Here is a 26,048-nt window from a genome sequence, read left to right on the forward strand (position 1 = left end):
AATTGCACGCAATATTCCAACAGTGGCCTAACCAATGTCCTGTACAGCCGCAACATGACATCCCAACTCCTGTACTCAATACTCTGACCAATAAAAGAAAGCATACCAAATGCCTTCTTCACTATCCTATCTACCTGCAATTCCACTTTCAAGGAGTTATGAATCTGCACTCTAAGGTTGCTTTGTTCCGCAACACTCCTAGGACCTTACCATTAAGTGTATAAGTCCTGCTAAGATTTGCTTTCCCAAAATGCAGCACCTCGCATTTATCTGAATTAAACTCCATCTGCCACTTCTCAGCCCATTGGCCTATCTGGACAAGATCCTTTTGTAATGTGAGGTATCCCTCATCACTGTCAACTACAGCTTCAATTTTGGTGTCATCTGCAAACTTGCTAACTGTACCTCTTATGGTCACATCCAAATCATTTATGTAAATGACAAAAAGTAGAGGACCCAGCACCGATCCTTGTGGCACTCCACTGGTCACAGGCCTCCAGTCTGAAAAACAACCCTCCACCACCACCCTCTGACTTCCATATCCTTTTCCACAATAAATACTGAAGCAAAATACTCATTTAGTATCTCCCCCATTTTCTGCGGCTCCACACAAAGACCACCTTGCTGATCTTTTAGAGCCCCTGAATGTTTAAACATCAGAATAGGGAGCGGGGTAAGGGGTGGTGTGGTAGCTCAGTGGCTAGCACAGTTGTCTCACAGCACCAGAGACCCGTGTTCAATTCCAGCCTTGGCTGACTGTCTGTGTGGAGTTTGCATATTCTCCTCGCGTCTGTTTGGGTTTCTGCTGGGTGCTCTAGTTTCCTCCAAAGATGTGCAGATAGGGTGGATTGGCCATGCTAAATTTCCCAGGGATGTACAGGTTAGGTGGATTAGCCATGGTAAATGTGGGGTTACGGGAATTACTGGGTGAGGGCGTGGGGGAGTTGGCTGTTGGTAGGATGCTCCTTAGAAAGTTGGTGCTGATTTGATGGTATCTTTCTGTAGGGATTCTATGAACGGTCCTGCCCCACCGTTCAATAAGATAATGCTGATCTGAATATGACCTCATCAACTCTTCCCTACAAAACTCAGCTCCCACACAGATCAAAAATCTGAATGTGTTCAAGACTCTGCTGACACTGATCCACTTCTTTGCAGGACAGAATTCCGAAAGCTATTGATTCTCATAGAAGAAATTCCTCCTCATTTTCATGTTAAATGGAAGATCCTTATTTTGAAGCTGTGCCCTTTTTCTAGAGTCATCGATGAGGGGAAACATTCTGCATCCACCCTGGCAACCGCACCCCCCCCCCCACTTCATACTCATATGTTTCAATAAGATCACTCAATCCTCCTAAACTCCAACAGGTGTAAACTTCTGATCAATCTTTCTTCAGAAGTCAACTACTTCATCTCAGCACTGAACCAAATGAACCAACTCAGAACTACCTTCTTAAATCAGGGGACCAAAATTGTGTACAGTTCGCTGAGGATGGTCATACCAATGTGCTGCATTGGTAACAAAAAATTCCTTATTTTTGCATTCCAACCTTCCTTGCAACAAAATCCAACATTCATTTCCCTTTTTAATTACTAGCTGTACCTGTATTAGAATATTTTGTCATTCATGTCTGAGGACACCTAGATTCCTCTGTACTCCAGCATTCTTCAAAATCTCTCAATTCAAATAATGTTCTGCTTTTATATTCTTTCCATCCTAATGTCAAGTTAACCGCTGGAAGGAACATCTAGGGCATCAGAGGGTGAAAGTACTGGGAATGGGATGGACATGTTTAAGGGCCCAGTCAACCATTTGCATTAGAACCTTTGGTTGAGACGGTCAACATATTGAAAGCACTGGTGTGGAAACTACTAGAATCTGAAGAGATTGAACAGAGATGGAGAAACTGTTAAAATTCAAGAGTCCTTCAAGGAAGCATAGTAGGTGAATATAAAAATCAAGGAGCTGAGGGTGACACTTGGCTTACAGCAAAAAATTACATCACTTCTAACCTTTAAGCTGAGCTTCAAAATGAAAGTTTTGCAATGCAAATGAAAATTTTAATAAGCCTGAGCTAGGACCCTGCCCAAATGGGTGTCACTGAACACACTGTGTGTGAACCTGGGGCAAATCACATGACTTGCTTCAGAAGAGCAATTTAATGGTCAGCGATTGGTCCAGCCATTCAATTCAGGATCAAAAACAGAAATTTCTGGAGAAACTCAGCATCTGTGGAGAGAAAGCAGAGTTAACGTTTTGGGTCCAATAACATCATCAGACCTGATGGGCTTTTCCAGCAATTTCTGTTTTTGTTTACAATTTTCAATGTCTGCAGTTCTTTGTTTTATTCAATTGAGGATGGTGGACAGGTTCTCAAAACTGAAAGGTTAACAGAAGATCATCCAGTACAGTGAGGCAGAAGCTGCTCATAAAAAAGATAGGCCTCATATTTTTATCCCAATGTTCAAAATTTGACTGGGAGGCTGCCTGATAATAGTTATGAGCTGCCTATGGTTGCACGTGGAGTCAAGCAGGAAGGATCACTAAGCCTACTTGGAGTGCCACCCCTACCTGATAACCCTCCACCTCATCTGCATCTGGCAAAACCTCCATCTGCTGCCTCCAGGGACTTGGAAGTAGAGTGGAATATTTTAGTCTGCCTCCATCATAAACATCAAGATCAGTCAGCGTGCCCACCACCCACCTCAATCAATCCCACCTCTGGGAAAAAGCCCCAGTGGCCAGATAGAGTTGGGGAACCAGCATTTGCTTTCTGTATTCCTGAATCCACCAGCCTTTCCATACACCACCTCGAGGGCCTAAAAGTCCAGATCATAGTTTCTATTATTTGGTCTTCCTAAAGATCAAAACAAAGATCCTATGTACTTTATTTCCTGGCATGAGGCAGAGCTACATCAAAGATAGTCAGTTGTCCAAGACTGCTTGAAATGACAAACAACATACAGTTTACTGATTTGGTTGTCGATTTTACCTGTAGTATTGCTGTAATGATGTTCAATATTTCCAGTCTGTTATGAAATCCAGAGGGAATTACCATGCCTCTTCCAGAAGCTTTTGTTGTGGTTAACAAGTTCAACGGAGTCTTTATTATTGAAATCAAACTAGAAGAAGCAATGCCTGGAGAATAAATTCTGGCCATTAGAGATGTATTCAAAGCAGTTATATAGCCTGAAGTGTAATTTCTTGCTGTGGGCTGAATACTCTTACTGTGTTACTGGTAGGAAAAGCTGCAAGTTTTAAATTCAAGCTTCAGTTTAAAGGAGTGGGATTTTTATTACACTGAGGATATCATACTCCAAATGTTAGAAAATCACTCTATTTATCATCACTCTTGGAGCTTAACCACTTTATTAACATTTGCTGACAAAACGACAACACAAACTATGGACTCCTTTCCTCTCCCCATGGACTTCAAATAAGTCCAATTGAACCTCCTCCTCTATCAATAATGTCAGTAGATTTGACCATCAAAAACTCAAGGTGGGAATTCCCAAAGAACAAAATTTCCCTCCTACACTATACTGAGCAGTAACTTTGAAGAACAATTGGCATCAGTCCTGGTTGTGAACAGCAGCACAGGGAGGCAATGAATGCTAATGAAGTGAGTAATAGTGAGCATTGAAGGGGAGAATTGGAATGGTGAGAATGAAGGAGGTTGGTGGTAAAGGGTGAAGAAGGGGGAAGGAGCAGAATCTGGAAGGGACAATAGGTGTGGGGGAAAGACAACACCAAGAAAGGGAAAGGAAGGACCAGCACTAAAATACAGGCAAAAAAAAAACCCTATCAAGAATTGAAAGGAAGGAATGGGTCAAGGAATTAAAGAGAGTGACAGTTTTCTCCACAGGTGGGAGCAGGGCAAGGATCAGAGGAAAAAAGGGTGAGAAGCCAAGGATTTCCTCTGTAATATAGACCACACTATTGGAGTGGGTAAAAGGAGGAGGCAGGTAGAAAGTAAAGGAAGGCCTGAAAGGAAAGGGTCATCAACGATAAATCAAAGTTCAGTCGAAGTGATCATTCATAATAAGGCCTGGCTGGTGAGGGCCTCATTCATGTGTGAGCAGATACTAGAAGCAGGGTTGTTTGTCTTGATTTTTTTGGTGAATGCTTTTGGGGAAAATGCTGGATAAGATCAATGTAACAGAAATGAGTTTGACTTCCACAATGTTAACTGGCTACAGGAAGGTTGATAGAAATTTTCAGAATGAAAATGCAACAGTTCTTCATACCTTTATGTGGTGTAAAGAATGAAAGAGATATATAAACCCACAGCTTACTCAGTTAGTTCAGAAAACATTAAAATTGGTGGATGCAAATTCAATTTTGACAATTATATTTATATGGAGGGGTCTTGATCTGGAGATAAACAGATTTCACGCAAAAAGCAGATCAGATTTGAGCAGTGTGCTGTAAAAAGCAATTCTTGCAACTGAACAAAGGAAGCTTGAGTGTATAATTTGCTACCTTGTAGCAATTTAATCACACAGAGAATAAATCGGAACATCTCTTATGATTCCAAATCAATCTCAGAAGCCTTAAATGGCATTGTTATCTCGGGTCATGCTTGGCTGAAAATTGCCCGATCAGCTACAATCTAGCAGATGGTAGATTTAAAAATAACACAGTCAAAATTCAGATGTGAGTCGGTTTCCAAGGTGCCACACGTTTAGCTCACTGAGTCTAAATCCAGACATAAAATCTAGTTTAAAAATCCGAATCAAAACCTGGATCTGAATTCAATTGAAGGTTTCAATTGATCAAGTTTAAAAAGGAAAGTAAGGTTGGGCTTTGCAGCTGAAATTCCCCTCAGTGAGGCAGTGGCCTTACACATCCGCTGCCAAGTGAGGAACAGGCCAACTTCTGCCATTCTGGAAAACCAAGACGAGATTGTACTGTGACCAAGAAGTTTAACTGCCCGAGTTTGTAGAGTTCAGAAGAATTAAGCAAAGTTCTTGAAGGATGTAAAATTCAGAGGAGGCTTCACAGAATATTTGCTGAAAAGATACTTCCCTTGTGAGGGTAACTAAAACTGGGGACAGCATTTTACTACAAGGGGTCTCTCATTCATAAAAGAGGCAAGGAGAAACTTCTTCTCTCAGAAGTTCATTAGTCTTTGACATTCACTGCCCCAAAGAGCGTTGGATATGGGGTCACTAATGATATTTAAGGTTGCATTGGACACATTCGTGGGTATATGGGAGTTAAGGTTCTGGGTGGGAATGAAGGGGATTGGAGAAGGTAGAGGCGTGGAGTTAAAGAGTTATAAACTCATAGATCTGTACAGCACAAAAATAGACCCTTTGGTCCAACTCATGCGTACTGACCAGGTATCTGAAATTAATCTAGTCTCATTTGTCAGTATTTGGCCCATATCTCTCTAAACCCTTCCCATTCATGTACCCATCCAGATGCATTTTAAATGCTGCAATTGTACCAGCCTCCACCACTTCCTCTGGCAACCTATTCCAAAAACATACAATCCTCTGTGCGAAAAGTTGCCCGTAGGTCCCATTTAAATATTGACCTTCTCACTTTAAACCCATGCCCTCTACGTTTGGACTCCCCTACAATGGGAAAAAAGACCAGGGCTATTCACCTTATCCTTGCCCCTCATGACTTTTTAAGCCTCTACAAGGTCACCTCCCCGGTCTCCGATGCTCCAGAGAAAATAGCCCCAGATTATTCAGCATCTCCCTATAACTCAAAACTTCCAACCCTGCAACATGTTTGTAAATCTTTTCTGTACCCTTTCAGGTTTAATAGCATCCTTCCTAAAACAGGGAGATCAGGATTGAACGCAGTGTTCCAAAAAATGGCCTAATCAATATCCTGTATAGCAGCAACATGACATCCCAACTTCTCTACTCAATGCTCAGGCATATAACTGGTCCATTTATGACTTGTTCACCCAGCCCCAATCGGCCGGCCTACTTTCCCAGAACAGGTAATCTGCAGCTCACTAGTGATCGCATAAATAATAATGCAGTAGTACCACTGGCTTCTTGAACATTTCCAACAAAATAACAAAAAGATGGACAACTGTACATAAAAGACTGCAAATGGTTTCATTTAATAGAATTGCCAGCATGCCAGAGAGGGAAGATGTCCACATTATGCATTATTTCCACGACTATATCATTATATCGTAAAAGTATATTTGCGCAATGCAGATTTCTTTCTAATTCACCCATGGGATGTGGGTGTCACAGACTGACCAGCATTTATTACCTGTCCCTAGTTGTCCTTGAGAAGGTGGTGCTGAGCTGCCTTCTAGAACCACTACAGTCCATGTGCTGTGGGTTGAACCACAATACCATTAAGAAGCAAATTCCAGGAGTTTGACCAGTGACAGTAGAGTAACAGCAATATATTTCCATGTCAGGGTGGTGAATGGTTTGGAGGGGAACTTTCAGGTGGTGGTGTATCTGCTGCCCTTGTCCTTCCAAATGGAAGTAGTCGTTGGTTTGGAAGTTGCTGTCAAAGGATACTGGGTGAATTTCTGAAATGCATCTTGTAGATAGTACATTGCTGCTACTGAACATTGGTGGTGGAGGAAATAGAAGCTTGTGGATGTGGTGCCAATGAAATGGGCTGCTTTGATGTGGATGGTGTCAAGTTGCTTGAGTGTTGTTGGAGCTGCACTCATCCAGGCAAGTCGGAAATATTTCATTCTGACTTGTGCCTTGTAGGTGGTAGACAGATTTTGGGGAGTCAGAAGGTGAGTTACTCGCTATAGTATTCCTAACGTCTGACCTGCCTTGTAGCCATTATGCTTATGTAACACCATTGCATTGTCAAGGGGCTGTGGTTAGATTGTCTCTTACTGGAGATGGTCATTGCCTGGCATTTGTATAACAGAAACGTTATTTACTACTTGTCAGCCCAAATTTGGATATTGTTCAGATCTTGTTGCATTCGAACATAGACTGCTTCAGTATCTGAAGAACCGCGAATTGCTGAACATTGTGCAATCATTGGCAAACATCCTACTTCTGACCTCATGACAGAGGAACACTTATTGATGAAGCAGTTGAAGATGGGTGGGCCTTGGACACTATCCTGAGGAACTCCTGCACAGTTGTCCTGGAGCTGAGATGACTGACCTCCAACAATCACAACCATCTCCCTATGTAACCGGTACATCACAAACCAGCGGAGAGTTTTCCCCCATTACCTATTGACTCAGTTTAGCTGGGGCTCCTTGTTGGCACAAAGAACAGTACAGCACAACAAAGGAACCGGCTCTCTGGCCCACCAAGACTGTGCCAACAAATGATAACTTTCTAAACTAAAACCTTTTGCTTCTACATGGTCCATATCCATCTTGTGCCTGTCTATTAATATATCTGTCATGATGCTTCTTCAACATTCCTGTTCTATCCACCTCTACTACTTCCTCTGGCTGTGCATTCCAGGCACTTCCCACCCCACAAAACCTGTCTCTCACATCTCCTTTTAGCTTACTCCCTTTTACCTTAAACCTACGTCCTCAAGTAATTGACATTTCTACCCTTGAAAAAAAGACTCTGACTACCCATTCTATCCATGCCTCTCATAATTTTGATATCTTCAGTCAGATTCCCCTTCATCCTTCGATGTTCAAACGTAAACAAACCAAGTTTGTCCGTTCTCTCCTTATAGCTAATACTCTCCAAACCAGGCATCATCCTGGTAAACCATTTCTGTACCCTGTCCAAGTCTCCACATTCTTCTGGTTGTGTACAGTTCTGACCTATCTGTCCATCTTCCTTCCCACCTACACACTTACTACCAACCTATCACAATCACCTCCTACCTTCGCTCACCTATCGCCATCCCAGCCACCTTTCCCCTAACCCCTACATCGTCCCCCATTTATGTCTGAGCTCCCTTGCTCAACCCCAATCCTGATGACGGGCTAAGCCCAAAACATCGACTCTCTTGCTCCTCAGATGCTGCCTGATCTGCCATCCTTTTTCCAGCACCACACTTTATCAACTCTGACGTCTCCAGTATGTGCAGTCCTCACTATCTCCTACAGTTCTGGTCAGCACACTTTGCTCCAAATGTGGCTCATCTGAAGTTCTAAACAGCTGCAACATGACATTTACAATCTAAATCTTATTGCGCTGTGCATTCACACTGCCCAAAGTCTTACATGTTATTGTTGAATCTTGCTAATTTCCCAATAGTTCTTTAAATCCAAAAAGATCTATGACATCATGATCACATATTGTTTTGAGAATCAGGTGCTTTCTGACATCCTGGAAGGCTTTCAATTATTCCAAATTCCTTTCACGTCTTTTATTAAAAATTGCACAAAACATGGTGCTGACTTTCTGAAATATCCAAATGAAAAATTTATTCTCGAATGAGTCGCCTCAAGTCAGCAGACAGTGACTATGACATGTAGCAGGGCGACAGCTTATAATATACCTATCTAACTAATGACTAATCTGAATGACCATATTTATTTAAACAATTGTCTGTGTTCCTCAGCAACAAATGAACAAATTTCATTAGGAACCATTCTATTTAATTTGTATTTTTAAATTTTCCATTTTATTATCTTTGTATGTGTTCATTTTCCCTTCCTTTCAGGACTTAGTCAAGGTAAACAGGCAGATGAACTTCTGTGAGGTTCACTAAGATCTAGGTATTTGGAGATGCACCAGAGGGGTTTCCCACTGCTCACATTGTCTGTAATTGTGAAGTTAAATGTGCATCTGGTCACATTGCAGGAGGAGACTGGTAGGTTATGCTACCTTAGTCCTCAATTTATGAGCAAAAGGGATTCTCACAAAACCAGATACAAGGAGTTGGCTCAATATACATGAGAATCTGACTGTGACACAAATGCAAAATATCAAAAGCTGAAACAGAACTAGCGTGGAGCATTTGGACAATGGGTATGTTAATTCATCAGATGGCTACAGCTCCAACAACACTCAAAGCACAACATCATCATCAACCACTGACACAGAATACCAGCAGTGTGTACCATCTATAAGATGCATTGCAACAACTCACCAAGGTTCCTTCACAGCATCTTCCAGACCCAGGCTCTCTACCATCTAAAAGGACAAGGGCAGCATTTTTATGGGAATACCATCTCTTTAAAGTTCCTGTCCAAACCCTACAGGATCCTGACTTGAAACAATAGCATTATTCCTCACTTTCACTGGGTCGAAATCCTGGAATTTCCTTTTAACAGCATTGTGGATGGATTTATATCCAAGGATTGCAGCAACTCAAGAAGGCAGCTTACCATCACCTTTTCCATCCCAATTAGAAATGAGGAATAAATTTGCATCCCATGAAGAAATATAAAACAGTATGATAACAACAAGAAGCATTTTATCCTGTCATAAACATACAGAACACCAAATTCCTTAAACACTCTTCCTTTTCTTGATCAAAGGCATTGACAAAATTATTTGCTTCAATAAAAGGTTATTGAGAGAGGTGCAGGAATGGAGGGAGGAGTTCCAGAGGTCTTAACCCAGAAGTTGAAAGCTCTGCTTTGTGCATGAAAGGAGAGGGAGAAACAGCATGAAGCCAAATAAGATCAAAAGATGAAAAGAGAAAGCAAGTCTGGAAATGGTTACTGAGGCAAGTTGGAGTGAGGCTATGGAGAGATTTGAGAAAGGCAGCATGGATTCCTGTGAAGAAGGAAATGAGCTAATGGGTAAGATGAACTCATTTCAAAATATATTGATAATTAGAATTTTGATCAAATAGTAATAACAATATAACCCAAAAGCAGCATATAAAAGGTCCATTAAGGAAGTAAATGATGCTATTATGTTTTATATCAGCCCATTTTTGTTGAATTCCACTGACCAGGCAGAAGTTTATTATTCTGAGAAAAGCAGAGATTGTACTATTTTAATGGGATGCTGCCTCAAATGGTCCTTCTGAGATTTTGAAAGGCATCAATTAGCGAAACATTCATAGGAACATGATATTGCAGTATTACAATGAAAGAGGTCATTGGTTAATATTCCACAACATGTTAAAGCATTTGTTAACAATATCCTCACCCAACTTCTTTGACCTCAACTAATCTTGCAAGCTTGCACAGAAAACATCCTATTCAGAACATAAAGACTCACATTTTAACGTCTCCAGCAAAACATTGACACTGCAAGCAAACTGCCCATAATTTTGAATTGAATTGAATTCTCCCCACTTTATCAAGGTCGTTCAGTATTGTATATACTTAATCGAGTCACTCCTAACTTTTCCAAACTCCATCGGACACATGCCCTAGCTGCCCAACCTATCCTCATAAAACTCATTCCAGGATCAATTTGATAATCTCAGCAGTCAGCAAATTGGAAAGCAAAATTAATTGATTATCTTTCCCATTTTCATAAATAAAGCTCAGAATAAAGCTGAAATATCAAACTTTGAACTTTTATTGACAACAAGCTGAAGAACTATGTGATGGAAAAATCCAACATTGCACAAATATAGCATTAATTTTCCAGAGAACCTAGTGAAGCTGTGGAGTAGTCATGATGACATTGTCATCTATTAAATCTCTAATGAGAATGCATTAACAAACTAAACAACAATTCTACAGCACAAAGCAAAAAACATATTTTGTCAGTTCAGTGATTTCTAAAGAATACTACATGGAGGAATCTAAGGAGCAAAACCTGTAGTGAAGCACAGAATCACTTACCATAACTTCTGAATTTAGCTGTGCAATGTGAAAACCAGAAATTGTCATAATGACAAACACTGGCACATTTGTCATTTATTCTACTACAAAATCTTAAGTATGATTAGATACAAACTTTAAATTGGATATGGATCCAATCATATATGACATTAGATTCAATCTTTGGTTTTATTGGTCTGATAGTTGGATAATCTTGGCATTGGCATCTAGATTGGAGTTCGCCTCCCAAAATCAGGTCAGCAAAAGCTACAACTCTTATTTCGAATGGTCTGTCTTCTATCACTTGCCTCAATTTAATCAATTTCTTTCAAGATATAATCTGAATTCAGAAGGTTTTGCCTACACTAATGTGAGATGGAGACCAGGAGGAGTGTGCAACAAATCAGTACCAGTGAAACACAAACGGAGGAGTGTGCAGTAACATGGTGAAGCAGAATGAGAGAGAAGAACTGTGCTGGTATGGCAGAAGTGGCAGGTGATTAAAAACTGGCAGCAGAGAGCTTCATCTACCTGTTGCCACCTGTCAGAGCTGAAGACTGACGTTGCAGGAAACAAGGTAGGTGATTGGTGGGTAATTCTTTTGTGTTTCTCTTGATTGGCTAAATAGTTTAAATCAGATGATGTTATTAAAGTACAGTTAGGAAATTCACTTTTAAAATATTTAACTTCTAAATTAATTAATAAATAGAATAGAGATCTGGACAGATGTTGTTTTGCGCCTGTAATATGTGAGAGCTTAGGGCTTGTTGTGCAGTGCACAGTGACCACATCCGTAGCAAACACTGGCTGATTGAAAAACTTTAGCTTGGAGTTAATGAGTAAGAATGTAAGCTCTAGACACTGTGACACATCGGGGCCGGGGGGAAGGGGGGGGGGGGTGACCTGGACATTATGCTTATTGGGATCCAGAATTTATTTTTGGAGGGTCCTCAGCAATGCTCTTGTCCAATAGGTATGAGGCTGTTGCTCCCAATGTGAATGAAGGCACAGACTGTAGAGAATGTACAAAATGACCAAAACGCTGTGGTACAGAACACGACCAACTGAGGAGTAAAAAGTGATTGGAGTGGTGGATAGCATAGTTAAGGGAATAAATGCTATTCTTTGCAGCAAAGATGGAGAATATTTAAGGCTGTGTTGCCGACTTGGTGCCAAGCTTTAGGACATCTCTTCTGGCTGGACAGGAACTTGGAGTGCAAAGGGGTGGATCCAGTTGTCATGATCCATGTACACACCAATGACACAGGGAGAACTAGGAATGAGGTTCTCCTGAGGGTTTATAAGCAGCTCAGGGCAAAATTAAAAAACAGAACCGCAAAAGGTTATAATCTCAGGATTACTATCTAAAACACATGCAAATTGGAGTAAGGTAAATAAGATTAGTGTGGCAAATGTGTGGCTTGAAGATTGATGTAGGAGAAATGGGTTCTGATTCGTTGGGCACCAGTATTGGGGAAAGATCACTGTTGTGTTGGGATGGGTTTCATTTGGACCATGCTAAGGCCAGGGCCCTAGGGAATGTGTAACTCATGTTGTAAATAGGCCATCAAAATTTAAATGGTGGGAAAGAGGTTTCAATTGAAGGGAAGTTTCAAAAAATCTAAAGGGATTGATGGAGCAGAAGTGCAGCATGGTGAAGAGGTAAACAGTGATCAAAGTATGACAGAAAGCGGCAAAAGTTTAATGCAGAAGCATGCAGCAATTAGAACCAGAGAGCATAATAATAGTAAAAAAATTAAAGCTTTATCTGAATGCACATAGCAGTTCTAATAAGATGGATAAGTTGTTAGAAATAAACGAACACGCCTTGACATGTATTACAAAGATGCAGTTGTAGGGTGATCAGGACTTGGAAATTAATATTCATGGGAATTCGGTGTTCCAGCAAAGTAGGCAAAAAGGAAAAGGAAATGGGAAGTATTATTAACAAAGGAAGGTAACTGGTGGAGACTAGTAATATAGGTGTAGGACATTGTAATCTGGAATCAGTTTGGGTGGAAAGAAGGAACTGCAAGGGGAAGGAGGAATTGCAAGGGAAAGAAGTCATGCTGGGAATCATTAATATGGCACTGAAGAGTTGCTTCACTGAAGACAAAGTATAAATCAGGAAATAATTGAGGCATGTAGGAAGGCTTCTCTGCAATTTTCATAGATGGTTTAATCTACATAATGACTGAACAAGACAGATGGAAGACTAATTCCTCGATCACATCAATGATTGCTTCTTAGAGCAGTACATTGTGGAACAACCTAGGAACAGGCTATTTTAGATTCAGTAATGCATCATGAAATGGAATTGAGAAAAGATATCAGTTAAGGATACTCAAGGGGGTAGTGACCACAACATGGGGAACTTTCAAATTGAGTCTCGGGAGACTAACTCAGGTGTCAGATCAGTGTCCTCAATTTAAATCAGGGCAACTATAGAGGTATGAAGAAAGAGTTGACTAAAGGGGGGCTGGGAAAATAGACTAATGGGAAAGTCAGTGGATGAGGAATGACAGATATTTCATAATGCTAATCAACAATCTATTCTGGTCAAAAAAGAAGGATTCAATCAGAATGTAGATAGGTGAACCACCCATGATTATCAAAGGTCAAGGAGAGTATTCAATTAAAAACTAAGGCATACAAACAGACAAAAACTAGTATTAGGCCAATGGATTTGAAATTTCTATTTAGGAACCAGTAATAGGTGACCAAAAAGCTAATAAAAAAGAGGAAAAAAATTGATCATGAAAGTAATTAAAGGCTTTAAAAAACATATATAGAGTGGATAAAATAAGTGTGGAACCCTTAGAGGACTGTGAAATAGATGACAGGAAACAGGGAAATGGCCGATAATTTAAATCAATATCTTGCATCAATCTTCACAGTGGAGGAGACTATAAATGTCCTAAATATAAACAGATAAGCAATGTATTAATAGCAGGAAAGACCTTGCGCTGGGATATTATGAGGGATAATGTATTGACAAACTAATCTAACTGAAAGCAAACAATTTACCAAGATTTGATAGCTTCAATCCAAGGGTTTTAAAGGAGATAACAGAACATTTTGATCAATGCTTCCAGAACTCACAAGATTCTAAAAGGGTTCCAGCATAACATAAAACTGTTAATAGATGGCCCTATTGAAGAAGGAAGAGAATCAGAAAATGAAGTCACCTAACCTGATATCTGTCATTGGGAAAATGTGGGAGTCTGTTGTTAAAGTGGATTTACAAAACCAAACAGTCAACGTAGTTATAATATAGAGAAATCAAGTTTGACAATTTTACTAGAATTCTTTGACAATATAACAAGCAGAATTGATAAAGGGAGAACTAGTAGATGTAATATATTTTAGATTTCCAGAAGACATTATTTAGATACCATGTAAAAGATTACTGCACAAGAGAAGGACTCATTAGCATGAATTGAGGATTGGTTAACACACAGGAAACAGAGTTGGGATTAATGGGCCTTTTTCAGGTAGGAAACACATAACCAGTAGGATGGCACAAGGATCAATCCTCAGTCTTCAACTATTTACTGTGGGTATAAATGTCTAGGAAGAGGGGGCAGAGTGAAATGTATCCAAATTTGCTGATGATGGAAATAGGTGGGAAGGCATGTTGTGATGAGGATATAATGAATTTGGAAAAGTGCATAGATTGGTTCAGTAAGTGAGCAAAAACTTGGCAGATGAAGTTTAATGTAGATAAGTACAAGGTCATGGTCGGAAGAATCAAAAAAGCAAGCTATTACTTAAATTACAAAAATGTGCAAAGCAATCTGAATGTTTTTGTGCATGAAGGTGTAGGTGCAGTAAGTAATTTAGAAGGTAAATTGAATTATAGCCTTTATTGCTGTGGGGTTGGAGTTTAAAAATAGGGAAAAGTTTCTTCTCTTGTCATAACTTTACAAAGTGTTACTGAGGCTGCAAATGGAATATTGTATATTGTTTTAGTCTCATATTTACGAAAGACTATATTGGCTGTTAAAGGGAAATTTATATTTTTAGACTGACAGAGTTAATGACATATCTATAAAAGAAGTAGAAGGCAGATTTCAACTTTGCATGGAATGATCTTAGCTGAAAATGTGTTGCTGGAAAAGCGCAGCAGGTCAGGCAGCATCTTATGCAATTTAGAGTCGAGTGTCATTAGGATCCCTGTAAGCATCTATGTAAACAGGAGATAGTATCAATGAAAATATTCTAAGAAAGGCTTGGGAGGAGACAGAATAAGGTAGTCACTGACAAAAGAAATGGCAGCAACATCCAGGGCAAGATTGATTGTTTACCCCCTGGTGAGGTACAGGAGACTTCATCACAGTAACCTATGACACAGAGGGAGATCTGTTTTATTTGCTATAAATGAAGTGAGATTGGAATGTGGACAAGGAGATGCTAATGGTGCAAAGATAATCAACTCTTCTGTATGCTTTAGAGTTTTGCTTCCGATAAGGTGCATTAGTCAGGGTTAAGTATAGGGTAGGGGAATGGGTCTGGGTTGGTTACTCTTTGGAGGGTCGTGTGGACTTGTTGGGCCAAAGGGCCTGTTTCCACACTGTAGGGATTCTAAAATAAAATGAGGCAAAGTTCTCCTTAAATCACTTGAATAAAATGATCATAAAAAGCTATACTCAGTCTCCAACAGTTGATTACTTAAAAATGAAGACGACACTAGCATTGAAGGTAAGTCAAGAGATTCACTTTGTTGATGAATGATTTGACAAATCAAGAACAGTTAAACAGGTTCAGCTTCTTTTCATGAGAATTTAGAGGAACGAGGGATGATATTATTAAAATGTTCAAGATTTTGTAGGGGCTTGACAAGGTAGATGTTGAGAAGATGTGTCCACAGGTGGGGTAGTCTTGAATTCAGGGACATTCATTAAAACTGAGATGCAAAGCAGTTTCTTCTCTCAAGATGTAGTGAATGACTAGAATTCTCTACCCTAGGGAGTTGTAAAGATGAAGTCACTGAAAGAGTTTTGAAATATTAAAGGGTATGAGGAGTGAGCATGAATGAGGATTTGAGGCCTGGGACAGATCAGTCATGGTCTTATTAAATGATGGGCAGGCTTGCTGGGGTGACTGTCCTACTTTGCCACCTAACCCAGATGTTCTTAAGTAATGATTGAGTTAATATTTATGATGTACTTTTTTATCCTTAATAATCTTCAGTTGATTCAAAGCTGAAATGTAATACTCCCATTGCAACAGATATTAAATCAAATTAGCAGAATGATGGCACTATGCATTTGTCAAATTTATCACGTCAGTCACAAAAATAAATAACTTTATTAAAACCATAAATATTATTTTCCCTCCCCCGCATAAATGATTATGACATAAATGCACTAGAACTTATTCAGGATAAGGACCCATCTTGATTTTCATTCAGATTGAGTTAAAGTCAAAAATTACATCTGACTGAAAACACAGTACCAAAACATAACACACAAATTCCTGAAATGTCATTTTTATGCTGATTTTTCCTCACTGGTTGAAAGCAATGCTTGCAATTTCAATAAAACTGTTCATTGTGACAAACTCATGGCTCATTAAATAGTTACGTGTCAGCTAAATTATCAAAATTTTATGCTTACTTATTTGCATTTATTGATTTTTTTTCTGCATAAATTTCCACTAATCTCTTATTGTAAAAATGAATTGTTTAATTCAAGCAGCTACAACAAGAAATTCATCATACAGCTTACATAGAAGTTCTAAGAGGGATTGAATTTAAATATTAAACTTTCACTTTTTCCTTCAAAATCTCAACCCATTTATAACCTCGTACGTGATAATAAATCCCAATCAAATAACAATTTACAACTTTCATTGCAGTTAATTCCAGGCTAGATTCTCTGCCTCAGGCTACAAAAGGTTGTTTTTCTCCCATATTCAATACAAAAAAAAGATTATTCATAAAAGGCTCTTTTAACTTCCCTCCCTCCTTGAACTGCTCTTCAATATTCAATTAATTGCAGCTCTCCTGTGGTGGTTTCCAGCTAAATTGGAGGATGCAATATTCTGTAACAGTGAACCATGGAATCTACAATGTATTTGTATCAGAACCACAAATTTATTATGACTAAGTCAAATTCTGTTCTATCAAATCAACCAGGTGTGACAGGAAATGTTTTGCAGGGATGTGTTTCAAAAAGCAAGTTTGACACTTGCAGGAAGTGTGCACTGTATATACACACATACGAGATGTTAATATACCAGATGTCCTAAAACTTTGCACACCGTAACTCACAGGATACTTTGCTTTGCTTTATAATCCTTATAATTCTAACAGCACTGCTATGATTAGTTTTCTTTTTGCAGCTCTTGTACTAATGTGCCAAATATTTTATCAAGTTTGCTCAAATTTACTGAGGTAAACCTAGCCCCGTAGTTGGCAATTAAATTTAATGTCCCAATGAAAATACAGAAAAGAAAGGTTAATTCAAAAATTGCTTTGCATCAGTCCGTGGAGTGAATAGACAAAAAAATCAAAGACTTGAACTTCCTAAGTTTTACAAAAGCAAAAAAATGGAGAGAAAAAAGTGACGTTAAGGAATGAGAAAGCCCCAGGTCTGATGATTCCAATCTCAAAATAGATATTTAATTTTTTTTGGAGAAATTAGGAAACTCTGCTTCATGCAAACAGTGGAAGTTTGGAAACCTTTCAAACAAGGCCAGCATATGCTAATAAACTAAAATCAATTTAAATCAGAAATTGGTAATTTTTTTTACCTCACAAGTTTATGCAACCAAATTATAGATCAGATAACCTCACTGAATAGTGGAACAGGTTCAAATAACTGAATGACCTGCGCACGCCTCTGTGGTCCTAGTTTTACATTCAGTTGCACTTTCAGCAACTTGCTGCACAAATATTTTTCCAAGTTAAAGGGTGATGAAAAGATCCTAATAAATTATGAAGTGAAATCATGCTTTTATTAATATTCTATCTGTCAGTGACACAAAGACTGTCATGCAAGAGCAAGGAATTGAATGTCAGCTTTCCACAGACTCTGTGCTTAAGAGGCTGCCTCCTGGCTGCATCCAAACATTTGCATTGACATTAATTTTTCATTCATCTGGTTAACCTTTTCTATCTGACTTATTTACAATGAACACCCTTCAACCACCGGTCATCTTGTGTTAATAAAATAAATACCTATTTCAAAGGCCAGGTTTCACTTGCATTGAATCAGAATTGATTCAGCAGACCTCTAAACTGATCCGATCTCAAAATAATTACTGAGCTGAGGCATTTGCTCACTTTTATTCTATTGTTTGTATTAAAGAACTTCAAAATAATTTAATGGTGCATTGCATTATATGTATAGTCTGGTGTAACCAAGCATATTCAGAATAAGTTGCATAAAATATAGGTTATGTATATTCAAGCCAAACAGAAATATTTTTTGGGTGTCAGGGGGCTACCAGTGGAATTGAGGCATAGTGCAGGTAATCTGAGATGGTAAAAGATCATCCAAGATCTTCTTGAATGATGGAGCAGGCTTCAACAGCTAAATTACCTTTATTAAGTTTCCATTAAATGTTCTCAGAATGTCCAAACATCATGAAGAAAGTCCCCACCAAACCAATGAAATTGCTAAAACATCTCAGGCAAAGAAGACAATGAGGCTTAATTTTCCCCATGTTAGAATAAACTCCAGTTGACATGTCCCTGTTTATATTAGCATGATCAGTTGCATAAATCTGATGCTTTCCAAATAGGTATGCAGCACTTGGCAAAGCCCTATGTCCATAAGCAAAGACAACTCCTGCTATGGGCTGTTCTGAAGAACAGTCACTGGAATCAAAATGTTAACTCTGCTTTCTCTCCACAGATGTTGCCAGACTCACTGAGTTTCTCGAGCAATTTCTGTTTTCTATAGCAACAATATTGGCCACTGGCTCCAGTACCTTCTAGATAACTCCCTGATCTCCTGTTAATTGTGGCACACAATCATGTACATTCCTTTGAACAGACAGACCTTTATTCAGTGCCGCATATGGAAAAAATGCATTTCTGATTTTGCAGCATCGCCTGAGTCCAGATTATCATTTCAGTGCAATACTCTGTGCTCAAAACATGTTGTAATGCATGAAACTACAGCCTGCTGAATAAAAGATTACACTTCTGCTCATGAAAACATAATTATTTTAAAATCAGGAAGCATTGCCAATAATAAAAAAGGTCAAATGTCATGATACCACAAACACAGTAAAATTTACATCAGAAGAAAAGAGACATATTTATCACGCATTTATCTTTACTTCTAGTCTTTGTGCCCCAGGTTAGAGGGAGTGGTTGAAAAGATGTACCAAAATGCAATAAGATAACAAGGAAAGAGAGCTATCTGGGAATTTAGGAGAATACACCAATACTGGAGTTACTAAAGAGAAGTGTCCTGGACTTCATTGAAACATTGAAGTGAATTTCCAGAGTTTATGACAATCAGTCCTCAAGGTGAAAGCATGGGATGGGAATTCTGAGATATAGAAATGATTCTCAGCCTGTAAAAACAGCAAGAGTGCCACATTAGGATCTAGTAGTGCTTGACAGGGAAACCTCGGGCACAAGACTTCCTTTGAAAAACCTACTTAAGTTCATGTTTTGCACTCTAACTCATTTTTCAAAAAGATTGCATGTGCCAAGTAGTTAAGACCTTCAAACAAAACATTAGTTAACTTATTCAGAACAAAACATCGCTTTTAGTTATGTTTATCATCTAATGTGGTATGAGCAATTGCAAAATGTTTATTACAGTTCAAAGCTTATTTTAAATGCTGTAGGCAGGCAGACGAAAAGAATCATTTTCCATAATGCAATCTGAGCAAAATATTGGCTTGTTCTGCAAGTTATTATCAAATGACCTAAGTACACTAGCATTTCAAGGCAAATAGTGATAATAAATTGCTTGAATGATTGAATGCTAGACTATAATCAGGATTATTTCTTCTTGAATTACCATTTGTACCTGATTATTGTGACACGGGCATGCCAGTTAACTACACTGTACTCACTAATTTAACGTTTTGTTGAAGGACTCAAATACTTGGCATATTGTATGTTTTTAAATGATATTTGAAGTACAAACCAAAAACTAAAGTAGATTATTCAAAGGAACATTTTCTCCAGGATTTCACTATCAAGCCACTACCAGATCCCAAGGAATAATTTGTTGCTCATTGTAAAGGTTGCTGCCACCATCCTCTTTAAGTGTAAGAACTACAGGGCCTACTTGATCTGGTGCAGTAGTGTAAAATATCTAAAAGAATCCCTTGTAATTAACAAGATTCCGTTTATTGCATGTTTGCAACTAGTTAAATGTCACATTGACATGGTAGACATTGTAAGAGACTTTGAGAAGGACCAAATATTAAGCTCAAATATTTGAGATCAGAGGTCCATGTGACATACTCATCAGCATCAATCCTTTCAAATCTATCTATGACAATGATCACCATCCCAAACTCTCAGCAACAAATGAACACAAAAACTGGCTGTGGGTGAATTACAAAGATGCATCTAATAAACTCAGTTTAGTATCTGTGAAATAAGTACAGATGCAACAGTTTTTTTTTACAGAAGTATGCTTCTTAAATATTATTGGGACTGATTTTATACTTGGTCTACCTCATGTTACAGGTTTATAAGACTTTGATTAGGCTACATTTATGATTACTCTGTTAAATTCTGGTTGCTATACTAAAGGAAGGATGTGGAAGCTTTGGAGAGGGTGCAGAAGAGGTTTAAGAGGGTGCTGCCTGGATTAGTGTGCATGAGCTAGAAGGAGAAGCTAGAAAAACGCTGGAACAGTGGAGGCTAAGAGGAGACTGGATAGAAGTCTATAAAGTTGTGAGATGCATAGATAGGATTGACGGTTGGAATCTTTTTCCCAGAGTTGAAATGTCTAATACTAGAGGGCATGCACTTAAGGTGAGAGGGAGAAAGTTCAAAGGAGATTTGAGGGGCAAGTTCTTTACACAGAGAGTGGATCGTGCTGCCATGGGTGGTGGTGCAGGTAGATACAATAGGAACATTTAAGGGACTTGTAGATAAGCATATGAATATGCAAGAAATGGAGGGATATGGACCAAAGGCAGGCAGAAAAGATTAGTTTAAATTAACATCATGTTTGGCACAACACTGTGAGTTGAATTGTCAATTCCTGTTCTGTACAGTTCTATGTTCTCTGATAGGTGCCACCTTCAAATAAGGTGCTGGCTAGTTTAGATTGGCTGCCAGTTAAAAACAGGTTGATGGTAAGGAAGAGGTGCTGAAAACTTTGAAAAACATAAGGATAAATAGTCCCCTGAACCAGTCAGGATATACAGCTTATGCCTGAAATGTCAATTCTCCTGCTCCTTGGATGTTGCCTGACCTGCTGTGCTTTTCCAGCACCTCATTCTTGACTCTGATCTCCAGCATCTGCAGTCCTCACTTTCTCCCAGACAGGATATACTCAAGTTTACTACGAGAAGCGAGGGAAGAGACTGCTGCACTTTTGGTAATGATCATGCATCCTCACTGTCCGTTGCAATAGTGCCAGATAATTGGAGGGTGGCAAATGTTATTCATTTGTTCAAGAAAGGGAATAGGGATAATCGTGGGAATTACAGACCAGTCAGTCTTAGGTCTCTGGTGGGGAAATTATTGGAGAGGTTTCTGAGAGACAGGATTTAAGATTACTTGGAAACTCTTAGTTTAATTTGAGATAGTCAGCATGGCTTTGTAAAGAGCAAGTCATGCCTCACAAGCCTTACTTAATTCTTTAAGGATGTGACAAAACACATTGATGAAGGTAGAGCAGTGGAACTGGTGTACATGATCTTTGGCAAGGCATTAGATAAGGTTCTCCATGGCAGGTTTGCTCAGAAAGTAAAGAGGCATGGGATACAGGGGAATTTGGCTGTCTGAATAAAGACTTGGTTGGCCTATAGAAGACAGAGGGTGGTAGTAGATGGAAAGTATTCAGTCTTGAGCTCAGTGACCAGAGGTGTTCTGAGGGATCTGTTCTGAGACCTCAGCTCTTTGTCATTTTTATAAATGACTTGGATAAGGAAATGGAAGCGTGGGTTAGTAAGTTTGCTGATAACACAAATGTTGGTGGAGTTGTGGATAGTACAGAGGGTAGTTGAGGTTGCAAATGGACATTGACAGGATGCAGAACTGGACTGATAAGTGGCAGATGGAGTTCAACCTGGAAAAGTGTGAAGTGATTCATTTTGGAAGGTCAAATTTAAATGCAGACTACAGGGTTAAAGGCAGGGTTCTTGGCAGTGTGGAGGAACAGAGGGATCTTGGGGTCCATGTCCATACATCCCTCAAAGTTGCCACCCAAGTTGATATAGTTATCAAGAAGGCATATGTTATGTTGGCTTTCATTAACAGGGGGATTGAGATTAAGTGCCGCAAAGTTACACTGCAGCTGTACAGAGCCCTGGTTAGACCACACTTGGAATATTGTGTTCAGTTCTGATTGCCTCAGTATAGGAAGGATGTGCAAAGGAGAGTTACTAGGATGTTGCCTGGACTGGAGGGCATGCCTTATGAAGAAAGGTTGAGGGAGCTATGGCTTTTCTCACTGGAGTGAAAAAGGATGAGAGGTGACTTGATAGAGGTGTACAAGATGATGAGAGGCATAGATAGAGTGAATAGTGAGAGACTTTTCCCCAGAGCAGAAAAGGCTATCACGAGGGGGCATAATTTTAAGATGATTGGGATAAGGTTTAGGGGAAATATCAAAAGAGAAAATGAGGTCTGCAGATGCTGGAGATCAGAGATGGAAATGTGTTGCTGGAGAAGCGCAGCAGGTCAGGCAGCATCTAGGGAACAGGAGAATCGACGTTTCGGGCATTAGCCCTTCTTCAGGAATGAGGAAAGTTTGTCCAGCAGGCTAAGATAAAAGATAGGGAGGAGGGACTTGGGGGAGGGGCGTCGGAAATGTGATAGGTGGAAAAAGGTCAAGGTGAGGGTGATAGGACAGATTGGGGTGGGGGCGGAGAGGTCGGGAAGAAGATTTCAGGTTAGGGAGGCGGTGCTGAATTTGATGGATTTGACTGAGACAGGCTGGGGGGAGGGGAAATGAGGAAACTGGTGAAATCCGAGTTCATCCCTTGTGGTTGGAGGGTTCCTAGCCGGAAGATGAGGCGTTCTTCCTCCAACCGTCGTTTCGCTGTGGTCTGACGATGGAGGAGTCCAAAGACCTGCATATCCTTGGTGGAGTGGGAGGGGGAATTGAAATGTTGAGCTACAGGGTGGTTGGGTTGGTTGGTCCGGGAAATATCAGAGGTCTGTTTTTTACACAGAGACTGGAATGTATTGCCAGTGGTAGTCGTAGAGTCAGATACATTCGGAACATTTAATTGACTCTTGGATAGGCACATGGATGATGGTAAAATGAAGGGTACGTGGGTTAATTTGATCTTAGAGTAGGATAAAAGGTTGGCACAATATCAAGGGCCAAAGGGCCTGCACTATGCTGTACTGTTCTATGTTCTATGTTCACCATTGTGGGGCCTAAAAGAATATACAAGACACAGATTCCATATATGATTATACAGATGGCTAAAGCTTATGTTCCATGGCTTCTCTGCCTAGTTTTATGAAGTGGAAGAACAGACGAGATACTAAAAATATACATACAATATGTTTGTGAAAAATACTCCTTGTTTAATATAAAATACTGCTGTCACAAGCTCACCATCCATCCACTCTATACACCTTCCAGCAGGGTTAGCATAATGCCCATTTCAATACCCTTGTCTCAGTAACATGATAATAAGGTTTCATTCCCATAATGGACCTGGTAATTTTAATATGGTCACTTAATTTTCACAATGACAAAATATTATAGCTTATTAAAAAAAAATCAATGGCAACAGAATCAAAAAGAAAGAAATGAATTAGCAGGGCCAATTGTCCCGTGTCTATTGTAGATATTTTCTAATCAGTCTGTCCAGTGAATAATCGGATAGCTTTTTTGACAGAGAGAAAAGCAGCATATTCACTATTAATGAGCGTTTTAAAAATGGAATTAATTGAACAATTTCCGACTTTGAAGTTGCACATTTTTCTCAACAGTTAGTATATGTGTTTGTAAGCAAATTAAAAAATAGAATTATTACCTTCTGTGCAGGAATTGACATAAATTGTGGCAACTTACTGGGTTCAAGGGACCTATAATATTTGTTCCTTCGGTCCAAATGACTATTAGTGTTCTGAATATTGATTTCCAGAGCTCAGAGTGTATAATGTGAGCTTTACTCCTGTTGCCATGGAGATGTGGCAATCTGATCAATTTGGTTGACTGAGCACAATTCAATTCAGACATATTTTCCATGATCATCTCCACATGATGAAAAAGGACATTTAACGGCATATCACAGAAAAGGACAGAAAAAGTCACAGGAATTTTGACTGTTTTTTCTCAATGGATACATATGAAAAGGCCAGGGAGTCAATCCTCTCAAATCAATCTTTTAAAAAAAGCAATAATGAAGCAGCCCCTGTGGAAGGTGTGATGAACGTTTTTGCTTCTTGCATGCAATTTTGATTTGATTTGATTGATTATTGTCATATGTACCTAGGTACAGTGAAAAGTTTTGTTTTGCACACAGTACAGGCAGATCATACCATACAAAGTGCATTCGGGTAACAGAACAGAGTGAAGAATACAAAGTTATGGCTGCAGAGAAGGTGCACATACTTAAAATTTGAGACAACCATTCAGAAGTCTAATAACAGCAGAAAAGAGGTTGTTCTTGGATCTGTTGGTATGTGTGTTTAAGCTTTTGTATCTTCTGCCTGACAAAAGAGGTTGAAAGTAGGCATTATAACAGTTAGGATGTTTCAAGGGTTGCTACATTTGACAGTTGAATAGCTATCTCAATTCTGCCGAGCAATGGGGGTGAGGCTTGTTGAAACATTTCGAGTATGTCACTCCGAAAACACTTCCAGGGTTACAGGGCATTGAGAATAAGACAGAGACTGTTAGAAGGCTCCATGCACAAAAAGACATATTAAGCAGTGCTACAGAGGAGGCAATTGGATTTGAATTGTCAGAGCTCAGGAAGAAGTTGGAGTTTGAATGCAGCAAAGTGTAGGAATTAGGATTGAGGAAGAGTCCTGGGAAGTGTGGGTGGCTGACAAGAAACACTATACCACAAACAGTTTGGTGCAGCAGAAAGCTGTTTGAAAACCCAGAAGCAACATTTAGTTTGAGCAAGTGAGCAAGAATACTGGTCAGGACCAAAAAAAATCCAAGCCCTGACTTGAAGCTATCTGTCTATGAAAAATTGGAGCTGCACTAGTAAGTGTTGGAAAGCAGTTTCCAGAATCCAAGGGAGGATAGTGCCAGGAAAGGAAGGTGAACCTCCAGAACATGAGCAGTCATCGAGGCAGCCCATTACAGAGCAGCTCAAGGGAGTTAAGGCCAAAAATCTAATGTCAGGAATATTGGTGGTCAGAGACAGTAGAGATTGATTGCTGAGAAATCCATGGGATCCGTCTTAATTTCACTTACTATTAATGTGTTGTGAAAGATGTTGAACATAGTTTTCCTTCTGTCCATATTTGCATGAAGTTAATTTTGAGATGGTGGAATACAAGTTATATCTATCATGGCACTATCTAAACCATTTTTGTCAATAGTATATGAATACTACCATAAGTTTTATTTTAGTGAACTAATAATCCTTTATTGACTAAAGAAACAGGGATGAATTCTTTGTACCATTGAAATAGATACAGTTGAAACCCTGTATAAAATTGGACATACGGCATGCTGTTAAATTTAAAATTTGCCCTTACTAATGGGGCAGTAGCGCTAGAAAGGAATCAATGCATGACTCAGTTGCAACACGGGGTTGAAACAATAGGGATTTCTCTTCATCCACTTTTACTCAAAGACTCTGATTGAACGGGACAAATGTATACCAACTACAATGCAGGAAAATTAGATTTAGAATGGGGCCTGAAAGCAGAGTCAATGAACACATATTTTCAATACTATTTGAAGGTACGTACAGAAAAGTTTACAAGGAAACTTGCAGAGACATTTTAACTGAAAGCTCTGCTAATGCACTCAAATGTAAGCTAGTGTAGGTTCTAACCAAAACATTGACATGAACAGGAAGGGTTTCCAATCAGTTAATATTCGGGAATTACATTGTGGATGCTTTATTCTGCTGCCTTCATTTTACATCAGTCACTGAAACCTCAGCATTCACAAAAACAAAACCCCTCCCCCCCCCCCCCCCCCCATAGTAAAGGAGCACATCAATGGATCAGAAGCTATTTACCACTCCAAGGAAGTTTATCCTTGGGGCAAGTGCATTGTGATTTCAACTGAAACATAC

General features: G+C 39.3%; 1 protein-coding gene across 1 annotated transcript in view; it reads right to left on the reverse strand.

Moving 5' to 3' along the window:
- The window catches only part of LOC122539947 (acid-sensing ion channel 2-like), a 1,330,135-nt gene extending 1,306,302 nt beyond the window's left edge, over positions 1–23,833 (reverse strand). The window contains exon 1 of the mRNA XM_043675161.1: positions 23,817–23,833. The gene's annotated coding sequence lies outside the window, so the exon portion shown is untranslated. The remainder of the gene's footprint in view (positions 1–23,816) is intronic.
- Positions 23,834–26,048: the final 2,215 nt, after the last annotated feature.

The sequence above is a fragment of the Chiloscyllium plagiosum genome, chromosome 33, assembly GCF_004010195.1.
Source record: "Chiloscyllium plagiosum isolate BGI_BamShark_2017 chromosome 33, ASM401019v2, whole genome shotgun sequence".
NCBI classification, from domain to species: Eukaryota; Metazoa; Chordata; class Chondrichthyes; order Orectolobiformes; family Hemiscylliidae; genus Chiloscyllium; species Chiloscyllium plagiosum.